Source organism: Accipiter gentilis, chromosome Z, assembly GCF_929443795.1.
Source record: "Accipiter gentilis chromosome Z, bAccGen1.1, whole genome shotgun sequence".
NCBI lineage: Eukaryota > Metazoa > Chordata > Aves > Accipitriformes > Accipitridae > Astur > Astur gentilis.
The window spans coordinates 73,827,955-73,849,545 of NC_064919.1; the positions used below are offsets into that span (position 1 = coordinate 73,827,955).

Below are 21,591 nucleotides of genomic sequence, written 5' to 3' on the forward strand. Positions count from 1 at the left end.
TAGATTGGGAAGCAGGCTTGCAGCTGTTAATCAGTTCACAGCATGTAGGTTGTTTTAGCAGAGGAACTTCAGCAGTAGGTCTCTTCTCAGTCATTAGTTCCCTGTAGCCACTGTAGACATTTGTAACATTAAGACTCGTCGGAATGAAGTATGAATGGAAACGCCTGCATGTGGAAGCATCAGGAGACACAGCAGAGCAAGGGTGGAAAGAATAAACATTAATGGACATGATGGACATGAACAACAGCAGTCAAATCAAGGGTCAGTGGGGAGTGTGCTGTTTACATCAAGACCACAAGACAAGACCAAAAGTTCAGTCCCCTTGCTCTGATAAAAGCCATAGCATAGGCAACTCGTCACCCCCCCCAAAACCTTGCTCTGTTAACATGGGCTCAGATAACACCTTCCCAAGAGGAAGACAGACAGTAGCCACAAAGATGACAAAATAAGGGAATAAGGCAATGGGCAGAAACTTTTTCAAAGGTTCCTTGAGGATAAGGCAAGCAAGGGTCTGAGACAAAACCATTGCATAACAACTGCTTGACTTCGGATGATATAAAAGACTTGTTCAAAAAAATTGTTTGTTGTTGCCAGTCAAGACAGACCCAACATAATTAGTGAGGACTCAACAGTTGGTGCCCCTTGTCCTCTGTCCTATGCACAAATGACCCTGGTCAGACCAGTCGCACACAAAGATCTTGACACTTGGCAGTGTGTTGCAATGAGATCCACCTGCTAGCATCTCTGTACTGCATGGGAGAAGCTTTACCTTCACTGCTGACCATAAGGGTCTTACTGCTGGTAGTGAATCCAGTATTTCCACACCATGTATTTTTCAGGCATCTGAGGTAGAATTTTTTCCAGTGAAGCAAATGCAAGTGCCTTCAATTTAATTGTTTTTGGCAAGTAGTGTTTTTCTTTCCATTTCTTTTTAAATTCATGGCACTAAGTTAGTGCAGGTCACTAGATCAAAGTCCTTCATTGCTTCTCCCTGCAAACACAAAACCCACAATAGAGTGTATGGTTTTCCTGCAGACAGGGGAGACCAGGGAATTTTCTGAAGCCCTTTAGCAATATATTGCCAACATGTCACTGGGTTTACAGGCATAAGTTCCTAATGATGAAGAAAATTCTCTGTATTTGAAAAATATTAATTACAAAGGGTTTATTTCTCTGGGGTCAGTGTACTCATTTCCAAGAATAGCTCTACGCCAGATTGACAACACAGGGATGCTTCCACTGAGACCTCATAGGAAAGATCTGTTGCTTTGTGAGTGCACCAAAACAAATGCACTATCCACAGTACTCGAGGTTATTCTTGGCATGAACAGAGGCTACTCCTGCTCTTATCACAGCCAGTGTGAGTTTTGTTATTGGCTTTCCTGAATACATTCAGTCAGACCCAGATTTGCTTTGTTGATTGTATTATATAATATTTTTTTAAAGAAAACAGGAATAGATAGTCCATAAAAAGAATTATTGGCAGATCTTTGCTGGCAGTATTATGTATTTACAATCTCTGGTGTTTGTAAATGCTAGTAGAAGGACTACCTCTCACGATTCTGGTTAAACTGCATGGTTTGTAAAATGTGCACACAACTTCTCAGCAAAGGAAGTTCTTTAATATTCTTTATTGGCTGGAGGAAAGTGGGTGCCAAATACAACTGTGAAGTGGGAAACAATGCACAAAGGAAAAGTTCCAGAACATCAACACATCCGTTCCTTTTCTCTGCCATAAATAACCAACACACCCTTAAATACAAGACTAAATGGCTCCAGGAAACTCTTATTAATGAAAATGTCCTAGCTGGGCTTCTCACTTTCATTTGAAATTTACATGCCCCAAGATGTATTTGCTGACCTAGACAGCAGATACGTTGTTCTTTAAGTAATACTAAGCACTGAGATAAACTAAGATAAACTAAAACTAGCCTGCTATCTGGAGAGACTTAAACCTTCCTCTCTCACTGTCCAAAACATTAATGTTGAAAGGCACAGCCCTGCTGCTGTTAAAATCAATGACAAAATCCTACACAGAGTATATAAAGACACAGTGTGCGTTCCAGCATCTGTCCTTCAGTTTTCTGGAAACCAGAGATAAGGCAGGGAACAAAATAAATGGCCTGCATATATGTACTACATGCAGATAAGTTTCATTATAAAATCTAGCAACTAAGATATTTTACAAGGAAGGTCTTGTGATGAGACAGGATGCATAGATAGCTTATTTTCTGCAGATCAGAAGTAGTAGGATAGTTAGACTAGTCATTCATCTAGGGGATATTTATATTAAAATTAGCATATTTCACTGTATGAAATAGAGATAACTGACACCAACCATCTGTAGCTTCATCACCTTGAAACTTGTCATATACAGACTTATCTTAAATAGCATCAGACGTAGAAAGTGTCTTAACTTCCAACTGAGTCATTAAAAATTGAGTCATTAATACAATATCAAAACCTTAAAACAACGGCAGGAACTACCCCTACCTCTGATTTCTCCTGGCAGCTTCTTCTAATTTCACAATCACATTTTTCCGCTTAAAAAAGAACAACCCACTCTTCTTTCCCCAGTTCCTGTATGGAATGTCTGTGAATTACAGGGAAGTTGCCTTGCTAATTAAAAAGAGAAAATGGTAAAAATTACTATTGCTTGATTTCATCATATAGAAAATGAGCCAGATCTTCCACAATTGCTCATGGTACACATGGTACCATGTCCGTGGTACAGGGCTTCCTGACAAGTCGGATGCCTGTGAGGTGAAATAACACGAGCTGCAGAAAAGAAAGGTGGTATACCTTCATATAATGTTTTCAATGCCTTTGAAAGAAAGTTCTTGTGTTGCTTTTGTGGATGGAAACCTGCATTTGTGGGTCTGTCAACCATGGCACAGATGCAAGCTGCGTCCTTCCAAGCCTTGGTTGCAGACTCTAGGGAGGGCACCAGCCTCCAATTAATGAGGTCTGGAAATGGAGGAAGGCAGAGGCAGTCCTCCCTTGGATGGGTCAAGTACAATGAAACAGCCAACTTTTCCCCAAGCCTTCTGGTGCTATGGATATTCCCAGTTTCACTGCAGCCTTGGCAGAAGGGCAGGAGGGCTTCAGGGCTAGAATGGGAACAGGGCACTAAGTACAAAAAATGGTCTTAGGCAGCTGACCAAACTTCTTGGTGCCTGGAGTGAAGTCTCGATCACAGAATTAGCCATCCAGCAGCCCTTCCTGGTGGGGAGAGATTTGGGACTGTGAAGAGCTGACTGATGTGCTGGAAGAGTAGCTGCTTAAACATAGTAGATAGAAGACCCCTAAGAGAACTCTCTTAAAGCCTGTCCGTCCTTGGAGTTATGAATGTTTTGAAGTGCATCAGGAGAAGACATCGTCTTCTGCTTGGGATTCACAGTCCAGGGCTTCTCTCTAAATATTCTTTAAAAAACCTCCCCTCTTTCCCAAGAATGGCATGTGTATAAGGAGGCTCAATCCTTCATCTTGAGAAGGTGACACAGGTCAACGGATAGACGACTGTCTCAGAATACAAGGCCTGAAGTCAAGTGTGCTCTTGAGCCAGAAGAAATCTGAACTCATGTTCAGATGCGTGACCTAACCACAAGGTTCACGTGTCTCTTGCTGGCCTCCTGAAGCTTCAGTTCTCTTTGCAGAAGCAACAACACTGGAAAGGGGAGTAAACAGTGGAAGATTTCTTCTCTACAAAACAGCCTGTATTCACTCAGCCTGAGCAGGGAGTGTGCAGGATGTCAGGAGACTCTGGCTTTGAGGACCAGAAATCATCTACTTAGCCAAGATGGGACACAAGTCTGGCCCAGGGCCTCCATACAAGTCTTTGCAGTTCCTTATCATCCAGGTTCTGCGAAAAACAATCTACAGCAGTTTGGAAAACCTCTGTAGGAAAACGTGGGCAGAAAAACGCAAGGACAAACCAAGCAGTTACTTTTTCTCCCCGTTCTGCTGTGGTTTACTGGGGAACAAGAGAGGACCCGCGGGCTTGCCAACTCTTCTGATTTTATGGGCCTCGTGGTATATATTTTTTTAATTGCCTGTCTCTTGAGACTGTGGGATTGTGAGGATTTCAAGTTCAATTTAAAAGAGAGGCTGGCATGTAGCCGTTGTGGCTTCAAAGAAATGTTGGAGGTCAAGTCGCTGACCTCAAAAACTAGGGGCAAATACAAAGATAAAACGAATCAAGAATCTCGAGGGTTTGGAGGGCCGGGCCCACCGCTTCAAACCCCGGAGGGCTGGCAGCACTGGCGATACTTTCCTAAGCGGGGTGTTTGGCCGCGTCCCAGAGAGAACCTGATGGGATCCCATCCCTGCCTTCGCCCACCCTCGCAGCACCCTCCGAACAGCCCACCAGTGGGGACCCAACGAAACCACCGGCCTCCGAACTCTCTCTAACAACTTAGTCCCGGCTACACCCCGGCGACGCAACCGAAGCCTGAAATCCTGCGGAGCTTCGCCCCGATGTAACCAGGACTGCCGGCTGCGCGCCTGCGGCCGCAGCAGCCGGGCCGGGCCGGGCCGGGCCGGGCCGGGCCGGTCGGCGGCAGGCGGCGGTGCCCCGGGGGCAGGGCCGGGGGTGGCGGCGGGGCCGGGCGGTGCGCGGCGCAGGCTCCTCCCGCAGGCAGCCCGCCATCCCTTCTCCTCCATCCCTCCCTCCCTCCCTCCCTCCCGCCCCGGCTCCATCCCTCCTTCCTGTCGGCGCTGCGCACTGCTGCCCGCCGGAGCTGGGCCGCCCGGGACCGCGCCGCGGGCAGCCCCGCGCACCACTCCCCCCGCGGCATGAGGCTGCCGCAGGGCACGGCGAGGCGGCGGCGGGTGGGTGAGTGGGCGGGTGGGCGGCTGGGTTGAGTGGGTGAGTGCGGGGCCCGGGCCGGGCGCCTTGCGGCGGCGGCCCCGCGGTGGAGGCTCCGCTCGCACCTGGGAGGGGGCGGCCCGCGGGGCGCGGTGATAGATGCCCCCTCCATCCCTCCCTCCGCCCGCTCCGCGGAGGTGCCGGCGAGGAGGGCGGGGGGGGGGGGGGGGGTGGTGTTGACGGCCCAGCCAGGACCCGCCGGGGCTGCGGGGAGGTTCCGAGCCCCCCCCGCCCGCCTGCCTGCCCGCCCGCCTGCCTGCCTGCCTGCCTGCCTGCCTGCTGGCGCGGGCGCTGCGGCGCCGGGCTCGGCCGGAGCCGGGGGACAGGTGGTGGCGGCGGCGGCGGCGGCGGCGGGGGTCGGAGGCGGTGCGGGCGCGGAGCGCGGCAGCCTCCCTCGGGGGAACGGGGGAGAGACCGGCGGCTGCTCTCTGCCGCTGCCCGGAGCCTGCGGCTTAAAGAGAGGCTGTGTTTTGTCAACAGCTCGTTCTGCTGGCCGGCAGGTTGGTCGGTTCGTTTAGGGACTGAGCAGCGGGTAAAGAACGTTCATGGCTCTTTTTGCGCCCTTTTTTTTTTTTTTTTTTTTTAAATAAGTAGCACCTTTCCAAAAAAAAGGGGGGGCTTGGGAGGAGAATCCAGAGCCCCTTCTGCGGTTGGGGAGCATCCAGAGACGCTGCGCGCCTCGCCGCACGCCGTCCGTACAGGCACACCGGCGCGGTGGCAGCTTGCTGTGTCTATTTTGAGTGATTAAATGTCTAATGTGTTTAGGGAGTGTGTTTTAAAAAGATCTCTCTAAGGCTCTGAGGTGGTTGTGGAGGGAACGTCATTCCCTTGATAAAATTCAGCGTGTGTAAGTGAATCTGAACTGGGCATATTGTGCTGGCATGCTGTGTGTTGCTTCGGTAGGAACTGGTGACGTACGTGGTTTGTTTGTTTTTCAGTTGTAATCGGTGGTGGGCGCCTGGGAATCTTGCTATAAATGGGAGTAGAACTCTGGATAGGTGTTACAATCACCTAGTGCCGGGGAGACTTAGGCTGTGAGCTGTTGTGTAGGAATATGTCACTTTGTCTCTTTTCCGCAGACTTTCACACTTAACATTTCCATTGCAAAAATAGTCAAATATTCATATTCCATAACAAAGCTGACTATGTCCTGTCAAATTCCCTTCAGAGAAGCATGGGCATCAGGTAGCTTTCTGCTCTACTTGAAACCTAGCTTGTTACCTAAGTAAGGCAATGGGACTTGCCTTTGACATCTCACCTGCAAGTCTGTTCTGACTTTTTTCCTTGCTGTGAAAGAATTATTTGAATTCTTCTTAAACCCTTCGTTCGACTCCACAGCGTGAATCCAGACTGTTAATTGGACTTAGCAGGTTTAGTAGCTGTGGGGAAGATTAAAGTCCATGTCGTGCCACATTTCCTCTCGGATCAGCATGTGGCAATACCAGCTGAGACAGTATGTTGTTTAATGTAGATCTGTCAGTGCACATGTGCTTTATATATAAAGCTGTGCACATGTGCTTTATATATAAACTTTGCACATCCTGTAGGGAAGAATGCATGAATGCCTTGATCTGGAAAAAGCCTGTGCTGGTCCTTAACTTCTCAACCGTTGTATGTGGTATGGTTTTGGTGACAAAGATAAGCTTTGATGTCTGTAGGTTTTTGCTAATTAAGCATGGGCATAGAAGTCTCCCGGATTTGGCCCCAATATCAATCAAGAACAAAACAAAAATTATGATTGATGAGGGGAAGGATTAGGGTGTGGAAGAGACAGAAACAAATGCAGGGAGTGGATTCACAGAATGAGTAGTGCTCTATCTGCAGCTGGTTGGTATTGCTCGGCATGGGTTGCCTGTTATTAGCTGGATAGGGATCTGCAGGTTACTTCTGAGAAGCCTGCTGAGGCTACTAAGAAAAGACAGTCTAGTATCAGCAGGCTGCAGGGCTATATATCTAAACTGGAAAATGTTGCAAAAGTCCACAAATGGAAAGCTTAAAAATCTAACTTGGAGCTGGTTTGGAGTATAGCTTTTAGGCAGTCAGCAGATCACCTGATTTTGTTTGATTTTGCTTTCTGTTTACTTAGTCTTCGCATCCTTTCATCTTATCACTGTTTCACCTATTCAAACTTTTATCAGCGTTATTAAATGATAACAGTTTCCATTGTGCACTCTCCAAACATACCACTTTAGTCACTTAGAGCAACCAGTGGCAAGCACTATCTATGAGTTAGTTTCTGCAAAATCCCTTTACAGGTGTGCTGAGGAAAGGGAGAGACTTAACCTTCAGGTGAGGGCATTCTCATAGACTTGCCAAAGGCAAGTCAGGAGTATGTGGGAACAGCCATATGGTTGGAGATGCTCTTCAGGAAAGAGAGAGAAACTTATTTTCACAGGTGGCAAAGCTGCTGCTACTACTGTAGCAGGGAATTCATGGGGCTTTAACTTGCAAGTGCTTCATGAGTTACGAGCTATGGTATAAGGTTGCATCTGTTTCAACACTGTGCAGCTCAGGGCTTTAGTAAACATTCAAAAAAATCTGAATTTTTTAATATCCATAGGTAATGCTAGAGTAGAGTCTGTAAATCTATTAGGAACAGCTCTCTCAGAGCATGAATATTAGATTTTTTAATCAGTGGGTGACTGACAGCAAGTTTTGTGCCATATGAAAAGATGTGTTTAAACTCAGTAGGTTAGTAAGAATTCCATCTGAAAGATGAAATGGTACCTCAAGAAGAAAGTGTCTGGCAGTCTTAAACAATCTAGATGTTTATAAATACCGACTCTATCTTGGAGAGTGCAGTGTTTCACAAGCCTGATGCAGATGGATTATGTTTTTCTGCAAATGACCCAATAGATCATGTCCCCAGGTAAATGAGGTTCTTTTCCACTTACACTGTGTTCTAGTGCTCAGAGGAATGTAGAGGATGCTGAATTCAGCAGTTCCTGTTGTGTTGATACATTTGTTGGATGAAAGCAAAAATTATCTGATACAGTTTTAAATGATAGGTTACATTATCTTGTAATGAGCTTATTTGAGCTGTTGAAAGGCAGCTTTTGGATAATGGAAGGGAAAACAGAAAAAAGAAATCAGGAAACTTATTGGAGTTAGTTTTGTTCCATTTTCAATAATAGGTATTGATCTAGGACACAGTTATAATAGAAACACTGGATCTTGGATTCAGATTGATGTTGAAATACAGAGACGATTCAAGTGATGGGATGTTAATTAGCAGTAGAAGAAAAAAGTCTGATGATGGAGGTTTAAAGATGCTCACATAGGTAGAAGGATTGAGAACTCAAATAAGATACTGGTGGCTCTTTGAGAGGGGATGCTGTTGCTCCGAGTTAGCCATTGATTCGTGTGCAGGGAGACACAGAGAGCAGGTATTAAAGTCAATTTTACTCCTGTTACCATAACTAGCTAGAATTAATTGAAATGATTCATGTTTTGGTGCATCTTTTCCCCTGAGATTTAGTTATTACTCCTTATTGACTGTTAGGCATCAAATTTCCGCCTACAAATAAGAAAATAAATTACTTCTAGATAAGGCTTGAGAGGTGATTGTGCTCTACGCCCCAAAACTGGTTGATGTATTTCACTCTATAACAGTTTAATGTAGAAGATACAAATAATCCTTGGGAGCAGGACCTGGAGCCTGTGGTCCCTCGCTTCCAGTGAGTGCCCTCTCACAAGGACACAGAGTCCCGCTCTTGAGCCAGTGGTTACTTAAGCTGCAGAGAGAAATGCCATCTGCAGCAAGGCTGGAGAAGTCTCCGTCCTGACCCGTCTGTTACTTCGAGCAGTCTCTGGGGTGGTTGGAGGTGTTTCCTATACCCCAGCAAGTGCTGCAGTGGCTGGGCTGCCTTAGAGAAGGGAGCACCACTGCTGCTTTCTTTTTCTATGTCTTTAAACAAAAGCAATGGCTCCTGCTTCTTCTGGGGAGCATGATTCTGTGGTTCTGTGCAGGTTTTATCAGCAGACACAGGCGGGGAATAATTGCTTTGTGAGTCTTGAGTCTCTAAGCATCAGGCAAGTGCTGTGGCCCTGTCAAAGATGAGACTGTGCATCTGTGCGTGCAGTCGAAATTTATCATCATCTCTCTTTTCTTTCCCCCCACTCCTAATCCCCCACCCCCAATACTTAGCTGCAGCTAAATGGGATTTTGGAACATTTTTCTTTCAGGTTTAAGCATCAGAAGTTGGTTTTTATAGGTACTTAAATGTCTCCAGGGATCATCTTCCAGAATCCTACGGTTCTCTTCCAGACTCATTAGCACAGCAATGGTGGGGGCCATATAAATTCCTAGATGTCCAGAGCCGTTTTCTTACCTACCTCGGCGGGGTGCAGGGGCAGCTAGGATACCAATCACCAGCAAATGCAGAGGTTCCTGTGTTCTTTGCCTGCCTGACTTACTGACTTATAAACTAGCAGATGGTAATTAGAATGAATGATATGTAGAAGTTCTGATCTGACACTGAGAAGAATATTCAGGGACTGTTCTTTCCTGTGCACCATCAATTTTTTGCTGACCGTTGCTGTCCTCCCTCCCCTGGAAAATTTGAAATCCCTAAATTTGCAGACTGTGGGAGACCTCCTGCTGTGTGTCTATAAGGACCTTGCACTTCCTGCAAGAATCAGAAACTCTCAGCGGGGGCTTTTGCCAGTTTGCTGCTGTCTGCCTTTCCCTGCTGCCCTCTCTTGGAATCACTCCTAGTAGCAGGTTTCACTGCAGGCAGAAAGTGCTTAAACTAAAAATAACTCCTAACCCATCAGTATGAATGTTGGTCAGGGTGTAAGGTTTTGAAGGGCATATGCCTCCCCTCCTTTCCATGCATGGTCTGGAGCTGGCATTGGAGTGAGGTTGAAGACTGTTGCTACAACAGAAGCAGCTTTCCCTTATCCCACAGGCAGAGAACTGCTGAGTTGTCAGCTGTTGAGTCCAAATTATGCCTTTCACCTCAGGGAGCACAAGTTATAAAAGCATGTGTCATGGAAACAAGGACAGCACTGTAGCAATTCCCCGCTCCTTCTGCCTCGCTTCCTACCCTGCCAAAAATCAGACCCACAGCACAGCCTACAGCAGAGGATGGACAGCCTGTGTTGCCAGCTTGGTGTTAGGGGAGCGCTTGGGAGCAGGATGGTTTGTTTCCCCCTCTCTTGGGCCATTTGTTGTCAGGGAGCACAGTCTCCTTTCTCACCTGTAAACCCAGCAATTTAGGGGCAGCTTCCTGCAAAACCAAAAAGCACAGCCTTTCAGCTCCTCCTGAAATTTCCTGAAGTCTTAAGTAGTTAAGGTAGTGCTTTCTTTGGGTTGCTTTTATGCTGCGGCATTTTCCTTGCCAGCCAAATGATTTCACTGACACAGGAACACTGGTTAGAGAATTAACTGTGGGTTTTTGATTTTTTTCTGGGATGTTTCTGTATTGATAAGCAACATTATACCGGTGTTCTTTGCCAGTATAGCTTACTGCATTTTGATCATCAGTCAAAAGCACTTTCTTCTGAAATATACATATACTCCTAAAATAGAGGTATATATTTGTGCTTGCTCTGTACCTATAGCTGCACTGGTAATAGCTTTGTAATAATGACTGAAACTCGATAGCTTTGTATCAATGTAGCCTAGTAGTTTGTAGTGCATAATCATGAAATTTAAATAAAGCAATGTATTTGTATGATTTCTTTAGGTGATAAACACTGTCTGAAAAGTATGCTGGAATGCTTCTTACGCTTGCATAATTCTGTCATTATTGCGCAAGTTGCTTAAAGGTATAATAAAAGTACAAGTAACGGGTGGTTGAAGGTGGTTTACACTGTCAATCTGGCTCAGAAATGGTCCATGTTTTACTTTTGGGCCTGAGCCATCCATCTAAACTAGTTTTTCTCCTTAAATAAATCAATTACTTCCCTCCAAGAGGAAATGCAGGCTCAGTTGACTGGGTAGCATGGTTAATCGTTTATTCTGGATGGCATGGATATGGCCTATGGCAAGCTTGGCTAGCACGGTGAGCAGAGCAAGCCAGCTCTATCCCAGCTGGCTTTATGCCCTCAAATGCCCCCCCACATTGTGCCTTGGGCATGCTACACATTTCAGCCTAAAGATTTAAGAAATACTTTCTCTTCATTTCAAGGACTTAGAACGTTGAAGCATAGAAAAAGCTGTTTCGGAGTCGGATGATGACCTGGGCCACTTGCTGCAAAGTGGTCTAGTCCAGGCTCGGACATGTTGGTCCCAAACAGTGTGATGGCAAGTCTGTCTGCAGCATTTAGCCTGGGGGTGAAGATACCCCCCCACTGCAATCCACGAGAGTGGCTTGAGCATCTCTGATACTCATGCTTTCTATAACTTTACACGCTGCATTTCAAATTACTTGCATGTTTGAAACGCATCCCACATATCTTGGAGAACCCAGAGCAGAGGGAGATTTGGACAAGTGGGAGATGAGGCATGGCTCTGCTCATCGTGGGGCTGGCCTGGGCAGGCAGTTGCCTTTTGGGGATGTCTGGTGGTATCTGCCTTAGCCTGGCAGCCCTTCTCCCTTCCAAACAGGACTTAACATGGTCGCCCAGAAGCTCTTGTGCCAAGACAGTAATGCTGCTCATCATGTGATGTAACCTTGTTTGTATGGCTGACCATGGATTTGCCCTTCTTGAACTGGGTGATCTAATGGCCTCTCTTAACTATAAAATCAGTGAGGACAGAGCTGCAAAATGTCTTTCTCAAATAATTGGTCTTAATATTACTGCAGGGCAAAAATGCTGCTTAAATCAAATGAACTTCAGAAGAAAATTATAGTGGTCAGTATTATAGGTGGGGCTTCTGCAGACTCTGAAGCCCAAAGGTGAATGTAAGTTATAAGTATTCCAATTACAACTAATTTTCACAATATTTCATGTTTTGGATCAAGTTCAGCACTTGCGGCAAAAGAGATGTTTGACCTCTGAGGTTTAACAGCTACTCTGGAGCTAAAACCAAGGAGATAAGCTTTTAATGTTTAATCCTAGGCAGAGAAAGAGGAGGAGAGAGAGGAAAAAAAAAAACCAAAACAAAAATGTGATTTATTTATATTGTAGACTTCACTGTTGTCTTGAGTTATGTGCAACAAGCACTGAAGTACTGTGTGTGAGGGGTACATAAACATCAAACTCTTTTACTTCTGCTATAGGGTTTCTGCTGGTTCTGAGGATAATAATATCAATTCCCTGGAGTCCACCTGTTCCTCTTCCTTTTCCGCTCCTTCCCCCTGCTCCATCTCTTCCAAAGGTCATGGCTATGAGAAATCTTTAGTGTACAGGTCTCCAGACACGTAACTCATAATTCATCTGCTAGAACAGCATTGTCATGATTCCCAATATAGAAGAGCTTTCTCCTCCAAATTAAATGTGATTGACCTGTTTCTTTTTCAAAATGCTAGGAAATTTTTTTAAAGAAGATATTTTTGACCAACTGGCCACATGTTTCAAATGACAGGATCAGTCTGGATGTAAATCCAGCAAGCTGTCATGTGACCCTCATTTTAAATCTTGTCTCAAAATCTGTAGTTTGTCCCCTGTATGTTGTCTTCCTTCACCATTAAAATGCTTGATGTGGGATCTGTGCAAGATTCATGATAATCTAGTCTGATGTTGGTATAATGTGAACCAAAGGCTTTAATCTGGGAGGACTTGTATTGAGCCCGTATTTAGAATTTTTGGGGAATGCATCCAATCTTATCTTTTATTTAAAAAAATAAAACCCCATCCTTGAAGAGCTTTGCCAATACTTAATTATCTTTACTTTTCACAATGTGTACTTTTCACTGGAGGTCTACTACATGGCATTGACTCTCATATATTGTGGGTTACGTTCAAAATCTTTCTCTGTGTACGTAATGGAGAACTGTAATGAAGTAACCTTGTTGAACTAAATAGTTGCATTGTTTTAGGCTTTGCAACAACAGATGATCTCTCAAACCTGAACTGCCCTAAGTAATCATTTGATACTGTGTATAAATCAACTTTGTACTGGATTAAACCATTTCCACTGGTAATGAATGGCTAGTTTTTCTTTTGTGCTGTTGGATCAAGTGCTTTTGTAAGGTAGCCTCATCCATACAGAATAAGTTGTGAGGACTTTTATCTTCAGCATCTTTTATGTATTTGTTTGCTTGGGATCTGATAACTGATACTTTGAGAATTGAATGTTTTCCAGTTGCTTCCCCATAGTTCAACTAATGAGTGGTGCAGCTGGTGTTAATATGCGAAGAATGTATCCTTGAAAACATTAGATTCTTGTCTATTATCCTTTTGCCCTGCTGTATGCATGCTTGCTAATCAGTACATAACTCTGGGTTGGAGTTTGGGCAGTGATTACTGCAGACAGAAATGGGAGCAAGCACTCAGTGTTACAATAGCTGCCTGTAGAATTAGGTCACTAACAGGCTTTCAGCAAAGTAGTATTAATTTTCCTCTCTACACACTCAAACACAGAAGGTGTATTTATAATTCCACATCTTTTCTGAGTGATCCCCTAGCGTAGCATTCTTCTTGATGGTCTATATATGAATCTTTTAACTTCAGGTACCTAATGTGACTGCTCAGTTCAGCATTTAACTCTCCTGTACTGAAGACTAAGGACTGAGCCTGTCACAGGCTCCTGCAGCTGGGCTCCTGCCAACAGTGCAAATGTAAGTTTATGCATGCCTTTATTCATAAGATAGAATTAGTCATATACTTATGTGTTTGTAAATTCAGGAGCTATATGTGTATATATGTGGTTACTGAGGCTTATTATCTTGCATAAATCAGCAGTTAGTTAGTCACGAGCAGCACTCCATGGCTTTGAAATACCTTCTTGTCAGAGGGCACAGGTGATCTCTGATACCATTTAGCTACTTGTTTCGTGGGACTTGAGAATTAAGATGAATAAGATGCTGCAATTTAAACCCAGATATTTGATGAACTGATCACTTTAATGAGAATTTAGCAAGTATTGGTAATAATTGCCTCCAGTTGATCTCTTCTTTTGAAGTAAGGTGCAGTAATTTTTACCTTCTTTAATGATAGTCAATTGTTGGGTTGATTTTTTTTTTTTTTTTTTTTTTTTAATTTTCTTATTTGGAAAAAAGAGATACTCATCACTTGCACTCCTAATGCATATGTGTACCTCTGATCTTTTTGATGGCTTCTACTGTAGCTCACAAAGACTTTCTGTATATATTATTCTAAAGTCAAATGTATATGTTCCTGAGGCAAATGCATTGTCATCTAAATATGTTTTGCAAATATGATCCTTGTACAGATCCAGTGTCTAGCTCTTTAATATGGAAAATTGCAGAAATGAGGAAAAACAGAGTACTCTTCAAAGATGTCTGAGGTGGTGTTATTTTTAAATGCTATGTGGGTTCTGATGACTTGCTCTCTGGTGAGATTGGCACAAGCTTCTGTAGAAGAGGATTTCACAAAAGGAAGAAAAAGTGAGACGTTGGTGTTTCATACCATGAAATTTACAGTAGAGGTTTTGCCGGTCTCTGGATTTAGGCAGGTAAGCTTATAAGAACGTGCTTGTCCTTGTGAGTCATGCATTGTGTATCTGGATGGACCTGATTAGATGCATAAAGATCAGAAAAATTTTCCTAAGGAATAGATACTGGAAGAGAAACTAAAAATAAGCTGAAGCAGAACATGTCATTCATATAACTACACCAAAGGGCTAGCTGTCCAATTAACTCTCTCTTCTCTGCAGTTATGTTTTCCCTCACCCCTGCCTTTGCGCCCCATGCCTGGGCACTGCAATCTGCAGCTGCCAGAGACACTGCTGAGAATTGTCGCACATCTCTTGTTCCCACAGTTGGACTTGCTCAGCACTTTGGAAACAATAGCTACTTCATTGCTGAGTTGTGAGACAAAAAGGTTAAACATTTCAGCAACAATGCATGAAAAATGTGATGAACAGCCTTCCACAGGAAGAGATTTTTCCATGCCAATGTGTAGGTATACAGGATTTATTGGTGACAGAAGCTAATGAGTAAGAAATCCTTCTCCTTTTGTACATCATCTGCCAGCTCAGTACTGAGAGAGAAGTAAACCATGAGATTTACTAATAATAGCAGGAAGGAAGAACCCTGTTAAACAGAGATAGCAAAGTTGGAGTGACCTGTGTGTGTAAAATCCAAGGTTGTTTTTCCCTCTCCGCAGCCCTTTTTTATAGTAACCCTTGAGAAGAGAAAGCCATAAAAAAAAAAAAACAAAAAGAAAAAGAGATCTTCAGGAGAACAGTCTTGCTTTCAAGGAAGGATTGAGGGAGAAGAGGCAGATGCAAGTCACAGATGATGTAATGATGGTCATATGAAAATTATGAGAAGTGAGATGAAGTTCAGTTGTGGCTTTGAAAGTTTCTGTTTTGTATTCTAATTGTAAGCGTGAATCAGGTCAGGAGAGACTTGTGGAACTGACTCATTCTATCTCCTCTTAGTAGCAGTCTCAATTTTCTATGAGCTGCTTTCAGTTTTAAATGAGGTGTGGCATCATTAGCCTTACAGACACTGCTGTCTCAGCACTTGCTGGTGGGTTATATACAGGGAGTCAATTCACCACTCTTGCTAAGTTCTAAAAGGAATGTCAGAAAAGCATTGCTTTATTTTACAGCAATAAAAATTATATATATAGGTTCTAGCCATCTTGCGTAATTTTTTTAAAATATTCAGCCCTTCATTGCTTTGTTCCTTTTGCTATGCATTATTTTAATGATGGAGAGTTTGCTCAAGTGTTTTATCCCCCTGCAGAGTACTTTCTAGCAGTATTTTCCATTCTGAGACGTTCCATGAAACAGCTAAAGAGCTCCTAGTTTATTAACATCAAGAAAAATCAAGAAACTTTCTAAGATAAATCCAGCTGACAGACAAGATGTAAACTTCTAATTTGCAGTATTCTGAATAAACTTAGGAATTTTTTAGCATCTTTTTCACTATTGTGGACTGAGACATCTCAGTCTCTGTTTGAAGTAGATTTGAAGTCATTTAGCAGAAATTGAAAACAAAATTTGAACTTTTTTATATGTTTTGTTTTAAAACAATGTTCTGCCTAAACTGAATATTGAGCCTAAATTACTTGAAATGGAAAACCAGGTGTTAATTTAATTGTAAAACAACTACATCTTGTGCCTTTGGCACTGCTGGCACATGATTTATTTCAGATAGGGCAATACAGTTAAGGAAGTGCCGTATGTTTGTAGAGCTGGGGATAACATGGAGGAGTACACTCAAACTGAGCTGAGGTGTCAAAGAGAGGGGTAGAAAGGATGACATGAATGTATTAGTTCATGTTGAGGCACTGAGTTGCTAGCTGTGCTGCTATGAGAACTGATCCACAAGTGGACCATCAGTCCTTTGAGTCCTTTGCAGGGACCTGGAGACCTTTGTGAGAGGAGGAGAGTGGACAAGGAGGAGTGCTATTAGCTGCAGACAGCTGGATTAGGTGTGCCTGCATGTCTTTTGGGTCCACGGCTCCAATGAAGGTTGTGAACAGCAAGAGAATGAGAGGTTATTGGTACCAAGAGCAAGTGTGCGTGTGGGTGGGACAGTGAGTCTCAGTTTCCAGTAGCTGTGTTTAAGTACATGCATGCACAAATGCAAGGGTTAATATTTGTTCTTTATAGCCTGTGAATGGTCTCACTTGGGTCTATGACAGTTAATTAGGAAAGACACCAGCTCTGATGCATATCAACTGTAGAAGTCAATATTTGTATTTCTGAGTACATAATTCCTACCCTTTGGCGCCTTAAAAGGAGGATATGCATGTATATGCATAAATTAAAAGGTGGAGGGGAATAAGGTGCAACTAAAACAGTATGTGAAAGAAATAAATGCCAACTACTATGTAATTATGCATGGACAGACTTGTTCTGGTAATGTCATACTAGACTGTAGACCTCCCTTCTTTGAAAAGGTTGGAAGGGGAATGGCAGCACTTGAGTGCCCACTTGGGAGTGGAGCAAAGAGGAAAGCATTTCCTCACCCCAGTGGAACGGTAGCCTCCACATGATAACATGCTGCAGTATGTCTTCATGTGACACATCTGGTACTTACTAAGAGTGGAAATACAGCATGGCATGAGAGCTTTTAAAGTCTCAAAAAAGATTAATACAAAGGGAATTTATCAGAAAATATAGATCTATAGTTTCAGGAGTTGCCCATTCCCTCGATTACTAAAAACCCTATTTATTTCTCGTAAGTGACTCCCATTCCTTACATTCACTCTAAAAGGATATTGCATAACTGTTGCCCATTATTCTCAATATATTATTTAATATGAAAGCAGCATTTCAGCATTTGATCTATTTATATACTGTTTGTACACATGAAAACAGGCTTTCTTTGGACTTGTACCTTAAAAATAATTCTAATACCGCAGGTTTCATTGTAAACAATGAAGGATTCCAACCCTCAGGTCATTGCCGGTTATTTAAAAAAAAACACACTTGGAATTGCTTCAGTAATTATCAGTGTTCTCTTATAAAACTAAATAGGCTTTTCCTGTGATGGAAAGAAGATTAAAGGTCATATAGTTCAAAATAAGTTTTTGGACATTGCCAGATTAAGGAAAATAAACTCTTTCATTAATAAGGTCAACTTCTTTTATGTTTATTAGATCATAAGGATGTATGAGCTGAAGAGAACTGGCAGGGACAGAATTATGTAGATAACATGACTCTTCTGAGGAGCAGCAACTTTTTTCTGCAGCCATCTTTGTAAAGTCTGAGTGACGTGGTCTGGCCCTTGAACTACATTGAGTAAAGCGCAGTGGACAATGTGGGCAAATGGTGTTTTCCTCTGAAGATACGCTATCTTGAGAACTACACAGAGACTAACAGTACCCCTAAAAAATGAAATGTGCTCTTGAATATTTGGTTTGTGGTTTATTTCAGTTATTTATCAGTAAAATGCAGTAAGCATTGGAGAAGTGGGAAATCTTCTCTGTGTATTTTCATTTCATTATAGGTTTATACACGGCAAAAAAGTAAGTACATTTGTTTCTGTGCTTTGTACCTGTATTAAGTATTGAAAAGGCATAATGGGTAGCCATAGCATTCATGCTAAGTGTTGTTTTTTATATATGCAAAGTAATCGGACTTGTGTGCCTTTGCTCATTGTACTTGTTCCATGCTGCGTCGTGAAGTGCAAGAATTCAAGGAAGTGTGTCAACCATGAGGTCACCGAATTCGGGAATATCAGGAAATGTGTGTAGCTGTATCAGATTTATGCAAATACATAAGTTGAATCCTTCACCTTACTGCAATATTATTTTGCCAGTTGTAGTAAGTAGCAAGAAATTTTTTGAATGGGTTAAAATATAAGTGTGCAAATGACTCGGAGCCATTTCCTTCTCTTGCACAGCACAATAACCTAGAAGACCAAAATTTCTCTTTTGGCCAGTAGCGTCCCTTAACCTTCACCCCTTTGCTTTGTTCTTTGTTCAGATGATTAGGTGTTTTCCATCTGCACCTCTATGGAAGATGAATCTGTGCTTGTTAATTTGAGCCGACTTCCTAAGGAAGTCGGGCTTATCTGATAATGCTTTGTCCTCGTACCCTTGTAATAACCTTTGAACATGCTGCCCAGGTTCAGTTCACTCAGAATGAGGAGGTGAGGTCTCAGCATACTATGTCCTTACAAGCTTGATGAAACTCTGCAGCTGGATAGAGAGACCCTGCTGAGGAAATAGCTGCAGAGTGAAGTCAGCCTTTACTGGACTGCACTCCAGGCCTCTCTAGTGTGTCTTCTCTGATGTCTAATAAGTCTTAGGGGGTAATCTATAATAACATCTACCTAATATGTGACAACAAGAAATTGTGAACAAGCTTGCAGATATCACAAAACGTATTTAGTCTACTTTTGGTAGTATTAGGATTCACTGTGTTTCTCAAAAGAGTTTGTTTTCTGTTGTTACCATCTGCAGAGCAGTGCTGTGTTCCTAGTAGTGATGGATGTGCTTGTATTTAACCACGTGCTCAGTGGCTAACTGATATCAGCAAGGACTTCCAAACTCAGGAGTTAGACACCCAATTTTCTTTTGAAAGTGTCTTTGTTTTTCTGAAAACCTCACACTAGGAACATCAGATGCAAATTGGGGACCACTCTTGCATGGTGTACTCTGGGCAATGCATGGCAAATGACTCCAGTAGGACTAACAGTTTCCAAATTAGCATATGATTTAATTGAAAACAGGCATAATTCAGTGAGAACAAAAGGCGAAGTGTGCAAAATGTATATTTAGCTTGAAAAAACAAAAAATGTCATCTAGTAAGTTCCGTCTTAGTGGTAAAAACAAATCATTGGTTCCTACAGTGTCTCTTGGGTTTGTTCTGCCCTTGCAGTCCACTGCTCTGCCAGACTACTCTGCCTCTTCAGTATCGCTGCACTTTTTTCTCTCCAGCCCGACTGTCCCAGCAGGGATATTCTTCCCAATTCTCTCTGTAAGCCACCTGGCTTGTTCTTGTTAGGTGGGGCTTTTTTGGTTGACATGAGTAACCTGAAGGAGTCCTTCTCAAAATTGTATCTATTGCTATGACATCTGCTTCTTCTGTGCATTTTCCTTTCTTTCTAAAGGCAAGTCCTAAGGGTCTCAGTTTCTTTGTGTGTATGTGTTGTGCTGTCCAATGGGTACTAAATGCTTTCATAAAATCACCCTTGAATTGTTGTGCATGTTCATGGACTTCTTAAGCAAATGACTTCAAAACCTTCTGATCCCTGTCCTATATGTAGTTTTCATGCATCAGCCTCCCCAAGTCAGGAAATCCCATGCAAAGTTTTCTCTCATCTCTTTGCCAGGTAAGGGTGCTTCTCATGCTAATCGCTACCTGGAAGTACCCACCACCTCTCCGGTCTGCAGCTTGCTTATTTGTAGTTCCATAGTGTTTAACAGTCCTGGGATTGGAGGAAAGGAAGATACTGGAAAGCAGGTGCTGGGGTGCACCTTTACTCTTGCTGGTAAAATGTCTTGCCAGAATGCTTGCCTTTGTAGGTGGTGCTTGTGACCAGGAGCTTTGAAAATGAATTGCTGAAGTGTTGATCCTTGTGTTGAGCTTGTGTGTTGCATCCTGACATCTCACATCACTTCATCTTGCAGAGCAGAAGCAGGCTGAAGCGGCTGCAAGGTAACTGCGGTAGCTTCCCAGCATCTCAGAGGTGATGCTGCTGTTTGGCAGCTAGAGGAAGCAGCGAGGAGGGAATTTTTCTCCTCATGCTTGACAGGAAAAAAACCAACGAAACAAAGTTTGTCTCAAAGGACTGAAAATTTGGCCTTGTGCACTGCAGCACATTTACTGTATAATATCTTAACACCCTGTCTTTGTTTCCTTTTCCTCCACTGCAGATTAGGAGAGTGCATTCGGTGTAGATAGGCAGCTTGAATTATTTTATCAGCTTTTGGAAAGCGAAATAGCAGATTCTTCAATTAATTCCTCAGAACTGGGGAAAGCCAGATTCCCAGATGGGATTCAGCCTTCATTTATAAACGAGTTTTAGTGATTCATGTCCTGCAAATCTTTTATAATGTGGAATACTGCCATGTTATAAAACAGAGAGGGAAAGCCTGCATTTAGATTACTAAAGAGAGATTTTTGTCTCAACTTCGGGAATTTTCTTAAGGAGGTGGAAGAATGTACTCTATTGAAAAACAGCCAAACCCCCTCAAATAAATCTTATTAATTCTACTTCCATTTTTCTTATTACTAAGCTAGCTTTAAAGTGAAAGACTGAAGGCTGTGGGATCAGCAAAGCTGTTCTAAAGAAAACCAGTTCATCTTCTCTTTCTGTGTTCATTGTCTTTACTGTCAGCTGTATTGGCAATTTGCTTGGTTTCCCAGAAATGTGTACTTCTGGCATGGTCTTTCAGATAGGGGAATTTTTTTGGAAGCTTTCTGTTGGCAATAGTAGGATATGTAATTTGATATATGCATTTTTATCTGGGTATAGGCGTGTTTGCTTTCACTTTGAAGATTAAATTAGTATCTTTGGGCAGAGACAAGTAAAATGAGTGTTCTCCATCTGCTAAGCAGCATAATTTTTCTTCTAGCAATGAGGTTTTGATCTAGGCACATACTTAGCCACCTGCATTTCTGCCTGGCTGTATTTGGGATGATGGCTGTTCAGTATTGCCAAAAATGCAGCCTGCCATCAGTCACTACATTTTTTTGTTGATGTGCTGTATAATAATTTTCCTTGAGAGCTTTTAATGTTCCATTTGTTGGTAAAGTACGATGATAAATTTAACTGTGGAGAAAAAATAATTTGTAACTTGAGAAAATTTATTGACAAAGAGATTTCTTCTATTATGTTTAATACATATTTTTTTACTGTTTTCATGGTTTCGTCTAGTATTCTCCACTTACAGTTCCCCTAAACCTTTTGTATAAGCTGACTTTTTAATCATTTCTTCTTAGTGTCTGCTTGTGGAGCACAAAAATAGCCATAAAAAGTGTGGCCACTGAACCTCAACTCACAGATTTTTTTTAAAACCGAATCTGGAGGGTTGTGACTGGCAGATCAGACTGCAGGCAGAAAGCAGGCCAGAAAGATTTTTATCTGTTTTGTTTGTTTTTAAAGTGGTTTCCAAGCACTTGACAATGAAAGAGATTTGGAGACCAGAAAACTCAAAAGTAGTACAAAGCTTTGGAGAACTTACGTGCTTAGAGAACTGATCTGTTAAAACTGACTAAGAAAATACTTTTTGTTGTTGTTGTT

At 42.7% G+C, this 21,591-nt stretch overlaps 1 protein-coding gene across 2 annotated transcripts in view; it reads left to right on the top strand.

The window, feature by feature from the left end:
* The first annotated feature begins 4,715 nt into the window (after positions 1 to 4,715).
* The window catches only part of LIFR (LIF receptor subunit alpha), a 54,862-nt gene continuing 37,986 nt past the window's right edge, over positions 4,716 to 21,591 (top strand). The window contains exons 1-2 of one of the 2 annotated variants that reach the window (XM_049794324.1): positions 4,716 to 4,830; positions 13,430 to 13,536. The gene's annotated coding sequence lies outside the window, so the exon portion shown is untranslated. The remainder of the gene's footprint in view (positions 4,831 to 13,429; positions 13,537 to 21,591) is intronic. The other variant, XM_049794325.1, reaches the window with a different exon arrangement.